This window comes from Asparagus officinalis, chromosome 3, assembly GCF_001876935.1.
Source record: "Asparagus officinalis chromosome 3, Aspof.V1, whole genome shotgun sequence".
NCBI classification, from domain to species: domain Eukaryota; kingdom Viridiplantae; phylum Streptophyta; class Magnoliopsida; order Asparagales; family Asparagaceae; genus Asparagus; species Asparagus officinalis.
This window is the reverse complement of record NC_033796.1, coordinates 69,900,487-69,909,601: the sequence shown is the minus strand read 5'-3', so window position 1 is coordinate 69,909,601 and position 9,115 is coordinate 69,900,487. Positions and strand designations below refer to the sequence as shown.

At 36.5% G+C, this 9,115-nt stretch overlaps 1 protein-coding gene across 1 annotated transcript in view; it reads left to right on the top strand.

Annotated features, from left to right (window-relative positions):
• LOC109835261 (probable serine/threonine protein kinase IRE) overlaps nt 1-9,115 on the top strand; it is a 41,878-nt gene that overhangs the window by 15,847 nt on the left and 16,916 nt on the right. The window lies entirely within an intron of this gene.

Here is a 9,115-nt window from a genome sequence, read left to right as displayed (position 1 = left end):
TGAGTCATTCATATCATGAATACATTTCACTCTATAAATATGAGCTCTTTTTCTTATGGAAAGGTTAATAAAAAATTGCCTAAGTGTTTTTTTCCATAAGAGAATAAAAAGAGAGCTCTCCTCTTACTAAACTTTAGCAATCTTTGAGCAAGAGGAAGTAGTAGGATTTTAAGAACCCCGGGGTGGATATCTTGCCTTGTGTCTTAAGAAGACTCTCATTTTATCAAGCTCACTTGAAGACTTGGAGATCCACTACAAGGAGATTTTCTACTACAAGGAGCAAGAGCTAGGGGTTATTCGATCTTCCATCGAATCACGCTACGAAAGTATGACTTTCTAACTCTTGTATGCTCACTTAATAATAAGGATCATGTTAGATTTAATTAGACGATCCATATGAATATTTCATGCTCTCTACATGCTTAGTATTTTTGTACATACATGTCTTCCGCTGTGTATTATGCATGTAGACATAGCACGATTTCCTTCATGGTATCAGAGCTATGGTTCCATCTAATTGAATCTTAACATGTACATCTAACTCATGGAGGACCTTGTTCTTGCTTCTAATTTCTAGTTTACATGAAACTAGTTAATTAATTCAAGTTATTTTATAAAATAATTAATTACAACTAGTGTAGTTGTATGTTAGAAGCTTGTTAGTCTTTTTTGAGTTTGGATAATCCTTATGCTATCTAGTTTCCAATATGTTGCATAACTAGATAGATGCATATTTCTTAATGTTGATTAAGTTATATGATTTATCATCTTGTATGGATGTTATGTTTATGGATGGTAGTGGACAACTATTCTCTTGTATGTTTTGTATTGATGTAATAAAGTTAGAAATATAATAATTATTTACGACCTCTTCCCTCCCCGAGCATGGGCTACGCCTACGGGTTTAGGCACTTGCTCACCGATCATGGGCTACGCCTACGGGTATAGGCCCTTGTTCGGGTGTGGGGGGGTATGGTTGCTTAGTTTAGTTATTTCATTTATAGCTTTTGCTTTATATTTAATGCAATATTATTACCCATCCTACGAGATGGTTTTTCCATTATAAATGGGGCTTGCACGTCCTATGTTTATATGATTGTAATAATACAGAGTTTGCAAGGGAACAAGCACCGCAAGGAGTTGCATATGGCTTGCTAAAATGTAATTAGTGTAGTTGCATTTTATTTTCTTTAGTTGTCCACTACCATTCTATATAAGTTTTACATTACATATGTTGATATGTTGGTTGTGCCCCAAATTGTAGATGTCAATACAATTGGGTGCTATTTTTTGCAAAGTTTATATCTCTATCTCACTAGAGAATAGTTTTTATTATAAAAACTTATTTTTTAAAACTTTGTGAGACATGGCAATAAGAGTTTATTGACCATAGAGTGGTGAGATCGACATTAACATAGTGTTAGTGTGAAAGATAAATAAACCTAAAGCAGTTAAAAGAGATGTATTTAGAATGAGCTTTTAACTAGTGTCAAGGAAAGTAATTATGAGATATAGCTCATGGGGTGATGCCCAACTTAAGATTAGGGGTGATGCCCAATCTTTCGCGCTATAGTCTTAAAGAGAAGTGGTTACTTAATTAAGGTCCGATAAATATTCCCGGTGAATAGCTCGGAACCCTCCCACCAATCTTGCGCTTTCCTGGCTAGTTTAATTGTTGCAAGTATAAATATAGAGCATCTTTAAACTATATCAAGTTCGATTACGGTAAAAGATTTGAGAAATCGTCCGTAGCCCTCCATCATTTTAGTTAAATACTATTAAGCTTATAAATACTATGTTTGTTGGCATACGTCAAGGCATAACTATTCTATGGCTAAATAGTATTCATCTGTATATAAGATATAAGGATAGCTTAAGTTGGTTATGCAACTTTGTTGGCATACGTCAAGAGTTTGCATAAGTTAAATTTAAGCCAGTCAAGAAATGATGGGTACAAACTTGACTAGCATTTTATGATTTGTTGGCATACGTCAAGGTCATAAAAGACTAGGGGTAAAATCATATCAAGAATTACAAGAGTGTAAAAGACAAAAGTTGTCTACCAATTATTGAATGTGTTAATTTGTTGACATACGCCAAGGTTGATGCATTCAATGATAATTGGATCTTGATCCCACTTGAAAACAATGAGTTGTTTTCCGATCACCTATTATAAGGTTTTGAGGGACTCGAAAAATAGTGGGAGGCATAACTTAGATAAAAATAAACCAAATCTATTTTATGTATTGAACATCTGCTAAAATACCTTTTCTCTCTCTTTCAGGCCATTATGTCTGGTTTAAAACTCATATTGGAACAGAACAAGTTAACCGGTCCTAATTACAAAGACTGGTTGAGGAATGTTAAAATTGCCCTAACTTATGACAAAGTAGCATATGTCCTCACTGCGCCCGAACCTGTTCTAGGCCTAGAACCCACTATAGCGGAAACTGAAATCCGCAATACATGGGATAAAGATTGTTCACTTGCTCAATGCCTCACCATTGCCTCTATGGATTTGGTCCATCAGAGACAACATGAGAATATGGATATCAGATCCATATTTCGTAATACAGAAGAACTGTATGGCGAGCAACCGCGACAAATGAAGTACGCGGCGTCTAGGAATCTGTTCCAGACGAAAATGACTGTGGGATCTTCTGTTGGGGATCATGTCCTCAAAATGATCGCCTATGTCAATGAGCTTGAACTTTTGAACGTAGGCCTAGATGCAGATAGATATACAGATATCATTCTGCAGTCCTTGACACCAGCATACTCCCGATTCATATCACAGTTTTTGATGATGGATCTGGAGCCCACTCTTCCTGCCTTGCTTAATTTGTTAAGACAGGAAGAAAGTTCTTTGAAAAAGGGACAAACACCAGTCTTGGCTATAGGGCAATCTTCTTCCTCTTCTGGCAAATTGGTTGCTAAGAAAAAAGGAATGAAGAAAACTACTAAACCAAGGAAAGGTGTTAAGAAGGCTGTCAAGAAGGATAAAGGAAAGGCAAAAATGATGACAGCAGAATGCTTCCATTGTCATAAGTCAGGACATTGGAAAAGGAACTGCCCAGAATACCTAGCCTCACTCACCAAGAATAAGCAAGTTGTTGCTTCATCTACAGGTGTGTTTGTTACTCAGAATTGTTTTTCTATAAATCATACATCCTGGGTATTAGATACCGGATCAGGATCTCACATCTGTAATTTGTTACAGGGACTTAAAAGTTATAGAAAACTTGGAGCTGGAGAGATGACTATGCAAGTTGGTAATGGTGCAATAGTTGCAGCACTTGCAGTAGGGGATTTTCATCTAGCTTTACCAAATGGAAACGTTTTGATTTTAAATAGCTGCTATTTTGTACCAACTATGATGTGTAATATAATATCCATATCTTTATTAGATAAAGATGGATATGTATTTAAGTTGGAGAACAATGTTATGAATATCATATTTAATCAAAAGTTGATTGCTTATGGAACATTGTGCAATGGCATCTATATTCTTAATCAAAATACAATTCTGAACACTTATCACACTAATAAAAGAAAGCACTCAGTTATGAATGACGCTTTCTTATGGCATTGCAGACTTGGTCACATTAATAAAGAAAGACTTGGCGAGCTTCATAAGCATGGATATTTAGATCCATTTGACTTTGAGTCTTATGAGACTTGCAAGTCTTGTCTTAAAGGTAAAATGACCAAGACTCCATTTACAGGAACTGGAGTAAGAGTTACAGAACTCTTAGGACTGATACATAGTGATGTATGTGGTCCTATGTCTACAATGGCCAGAGGTGGCTACTCCTACTTTATTACTTTTACTGATGATTTTTCAAGGTTTGGACATGTGTTTTTGATGAAACACAAATCTGAAGCACTTGAGAAATTTATCGAGTACAAAAATGAAGTAGAGAACCAAACGGGCAAGAAAGTTAAAATTCTTCGATCGGATCGAGGAGGTGAATACTTGAGCTCGGAATTCTTAGGTATTTTAAAAGAGAATGGGATTCTCTCTCAGGTTACTCCACCCTTTACACCACAGCTTAACGGCGTGTCAGAAAGAAGGAATCGTACCCTATTAGATATGGTACGTTCCATGATGAGTAACACTGAGTTACCTTTTTCATTCTGGGGGTATGCATTAGAAACAGCAACACACTTACTGAATAGGGTTCCAACTAAAGCAGTGCCTAAACCTCCATATGAGATATGGAGTGGGAAGAAACCACATCTTAATTATATTAAGATTTGGGGATGTCATGCTTATGTAAAGAAGCAAGATCCCAAAAAGTTAGAGGCACGCTCAGTATTATGCAAATTTGTAGGATATCCAAGGAATTCCATTGGATATCAATTCTACCACATCGATGAACAAAAGATAATTGTTTCTCGGCATGCCACCTTCTTAGAGAAGGAATTTCTTGAAAAAGAAATTAGTGGGAGCATGGTAGAACTGGAAGAAATTTCAGAGATACAAAATATTACTGATAAATTAGTGGAACCAGCAAATTCAGTTATACCAGAAGAACCTCAACCACTCCACAGATATCCAAGGCGATCTCATGCACCTAAGACACAATATAATTTTTTAGTTGAAGGTGGCATGTTAGATCACGTCATAGATGATGACGAACCTTTAAGTTATCAGCAAGCCTCTGAGAGTAGGGACTCTGTTGCTTGGCATGATGCAATGAAATCTGAAATAGACTCTATGTACACCAACAAAGTATGGATATTAGACAATGCTCCTAAAGGGGTGATACCCATAGGTTGCAAATGGTTGTTTAAGAAAAAGTTGGGTGTAGATGGAAAAGTAGAGACTTTTAAAGCTAGACTGGTAGCTAAAGGTTTTCGTCAAAGACCTGGTTTGGACTACGATGAAACTTTTTCTCCAGTGGCTATGCTCAAGTCTATTCGGATCCTACTTGCTATAGCTGCTCACTATGACTATGAGATCTGGCAAATGGACGTTAAAACTGCATTTCTAAATGGTGATTTAGAAGAGTGCATATATATGACGCAACCAGAGGGTTTTGTAGTTAGTGGGAGCAGTGGAAAAGCATGTAGATTGCTTAAATCTATTTATGGACTGAAGCAAGCATCACGGAGATGGAACATCTGTTTTGATGATGCTATCAAAGAGTTTGGTTTCATCAAAAATCCAGATGAACCATGTGTGTATAAAAGGATAATTGGGAGTATTATATCGTTTCTTATTTTATATGTAGACGATATACTCTTAATCGGTAATGACATACCGTCATTACAAGCGGTTAAAATTTGGCTATCAAAAAGATTTTCCATGAAAGATTTAGGTGAAGCATCCTGTATACTGGGTATTCAGATCTATAGAGATAGATCTAAAAGGATGTTAGGATTATCGCAATCTAGATACATTGGCAAAGTGCTAAAACGGTTTAGCATGGAAAATTCCAAGAAAGGTTTTGTACCTGCATCTCCTGGAATCTCCCTCTCTAAAAAGATGTCTCCCCGGACTGATGAAGAGAGGAAACGCATGAGTCTAATTCCTTATGCCTCGGCAGTAGGATCGATCATGTATGCCATGTTATGTACTAGACCAGATATCGCTTATTCACTCAGTTTGGTAAGTAGATACCAATCTGATCATGGAGAAGAGCACTGGAAAGCGGTCAAGAATATACTTAAGTACCTTAAAAGGACTAAAGAGTTATTTTTGATATACGGTAAAAGTGACCTCCGAATGGAGGCTTTTTCCGACTCAAGCTTTCAGAGCGATATCGATGATAGTAAGTCTGTATCAGGATATGTTTTCACCCTCAATAGAGGAGCTGTCAGCTGGAAAAGTTCCAAGCAGGATACAGTAGCAGACTCGACTATGGAAGCTGAATACATTGCAGCTAATGATGCAGCTAAAGAAGCTGTCTGGATGAGGAAGTTCCTTTTAGAGCTGGAAGTTGTTCCCACCATTAAAGATCCAGTACCTTTATACTGTGATAATAATGCTGCAATAGCTCTAACAAAGGAACCCCGATCTCACCATAAGTCCAGACACATTCTGAGGAAGTATCACTTGATCAGGGAGATAGTTGATCGCCGGGAGATCAAGATTGAAAGAGTAGACACAAAAGATAATATAGCAGATCCATTCACAAAGGCAATTGCTCGTTCACAATTTGAGAAACTTGTTGAGCTATTGGGTATTAGATACTATAATTGGCCTTAGTGCAAGTGGGAGTTTGTTAGATATAGGTGCCCTGCAGGCAATTATTGTATATTGTAACAGGACCTATATGTATATAACATCCTTGTTCAAAATGATAGTATGCTATTTTGGTCAGATTTATCTGATGTTCTAAATATACAGATAATGTCCTTAGAATAAATACTAGACTATCAGACATTTCGGATAGTGATCGTAATGAAGAGATCTGATTAGTCGGTAACGTATATTCTAAAATGTTCCTAGTTGATGAAGTGTTGAGATAGGACATCATCACTTTGGTTTAGACTAGTGTATGCTTTATTTCTCCTTTTGAAGGAGATGATCAATCTCTTAGATCATTGATGTGAGACATCAAGATACAGTATACAGGTGACTCATTAGTGAATGAGTTGACTGAACGACTCGCCGAGAACATCTAGTTGGTAATATACTTAACTGTCAAATAGAAGTTCTCAAGTGATATAGTACATAGTAGTCTCTTGACCTGAGGCATGAGTGCAATATCTTATATGTCAGTAAAGATGTATTTAGACTTTTACCTAACCACAGTTCTTATTGAATTGTGCATAACGGTTCTTGTTGGGTACATCCCGAGACATAAGTAGATATTGAGATGCCAAGAAGGGATTCGTCTCTCCCAGTATAGGGGTTGATGTCATAAGATTGTTTGATATAACTATAGCCTGGAAATCCTTGGCCAAGGTGAATAAGATAAACTGAGTGTCAGTTTGATCTTATAGGTTATGAGTTTAATATCAATAAACACTAATCAAGCTATTAGGGTTTGACAGTTTGCCATACCCTAGGCTCAATAGTTTGACATGGTTTGACGAAGAGACCGGACTGTACGGTATTATCATTGAGTGGTCCTGATAAAATTGGATAAGCATCTTGCAGACCTTTATCACAACTTATACCCGGGTGGTCTTCATGTGTAGCTAGCACCTCTGTTGTACTTATGGATATGATCCACTACCGAGTTTTTTAAGTTGGGCCCTAGAGTCACACCAAGCGCGTACTTGAATCCTATGAAACACAATTTATGGAGTGATGCGTATGATTGATACGCATATATGATTTCTTCCGGATACACATAAACGGTTATGTATATCGGTAAAATCGGAATGCTATGTGCTTAGGAAATGAATTCCAGTATTTTTCCCATAAAGTTAACTTTTAGTCAACTAGTTGACTTTTTGGTCAACAGTTGACTTTTGGTCAACTCTTGATTTATTTGGTCATATAGTGACTAATTAGTTAAAGATTGGAATAATACTATATACCGTATTTATGAAATACTGTATTAGTGATAATAATTTGGTATTCTCATTTATGAAATACACATACCATGTATAATGAGTCATGAGATGAGTCACTTAGTGGTATGGTTTGAGCACATGGTTTATTAGCACATGGTTTTGAAATGTAATGATTCATAAGATGATTCATTGCATGACTCACTTGATTAATCATTAATTTTTGATGATTCATTGCATGACTCATAGGATGAGTCATTCATATCATGAACACATTTCACTCTATAAATATGAGCTCTTTTTCTTATGGAAAGGTTAATGAAAAATTGGCTAAGTGTTTTTTCCATAAGAGAATAAAAGAGAGCTCTCCTCTTACTAAACTTTAGCAATCTTTGAGCAAGAGGAAGTAGTAGGATTTTAAGAACCCCGGGGTGGATATCTTGCCTTGTGTCTTAAGAAGACTCCCATTTTATCAAGCTCACTTGAAGACTTGGAGATCCACTACAAGGAGATTTTCTACTACAAGGAGCAAGAGCTAGGGGTTATTCGATCTTCCATCGAATCACGCTACGAAAGTATGACTTTCTAACTCTTGTATGCTCACTTAATAATAAGGATCATGTTAGATTTAATTAGACGATCCATATGAATATTTCATGCTCTCTACATGCTTAGTATTTTTGTACATACATGTCTTCCGCTGTGTATTATGCATGTAGACATAGCACGATTTCCTTCATGGTATCAGAGCTATGGTTCTATCTAATTGAATCCTAGTGTCACTATAACATAATTACACTATATACCAAGTGATTGCGGGATGTAAATAATCCTTTTTCTATTTAACTTGCTACGGTGGTTAACTATCTACTTAGAACTAGTCTTTTGGTACTAGACGGTAATCGGCCTATAATTTATGAGCATGACTGCAACCCTGTTACCTTAAAAATACCTATAGGATAGAGAAAAGATCGCATTTGTAGAAAATTTTATGTGCAAATAATACAAATAGGAAAAAAAATGGAGACTTAAAGATCTAAAATTCCCAAGCTAACAACCATCCCCGTAAAATGGTATAGATCATCTCTTTTTATGGGAATGTTAACGATAGCACTGCACTCTCTATTATAAGAAACACACATCGATTACCTTCTTTGCGAAAGAGTATCATGATTCTGTGAATATTTAAGTTGGAAAAAAATAATGGTGTTTGCTCTCTTGTTATCGATAATAATAGGAAATGATTACAATTTTGTTTATTTGTTATGAAGCATTATGGTGATAACTGGCCAGATGACTCTTAAGTAGGTACTACACAATTTGATGGTATCTAGAATTTTTTTTGGGCTGTCTCCAATGATTAACTTCTCTTGATTATATTTTCTAAGCAATGGTAGCAGAGTTCAGTTAGGAAATTGGATTGCTACAGGGGGAAAAATAATCCGTCGAAATAATTATCATATGAAAGGCCCAGCCCGGCCCATATCTACTAATGTAACGTTGGTTTCAAACGCGGGTTTTTCTCGCCCCCCTGTTTCTCAAAATTTCCCCAATTCTCCATCAATCAATGCCGTGGATTCGCGGCAGAAAATCCCTCTCCATTTCCCTAATCTCACTGGAGGTGACCGGAACCTCTCGGATCTTC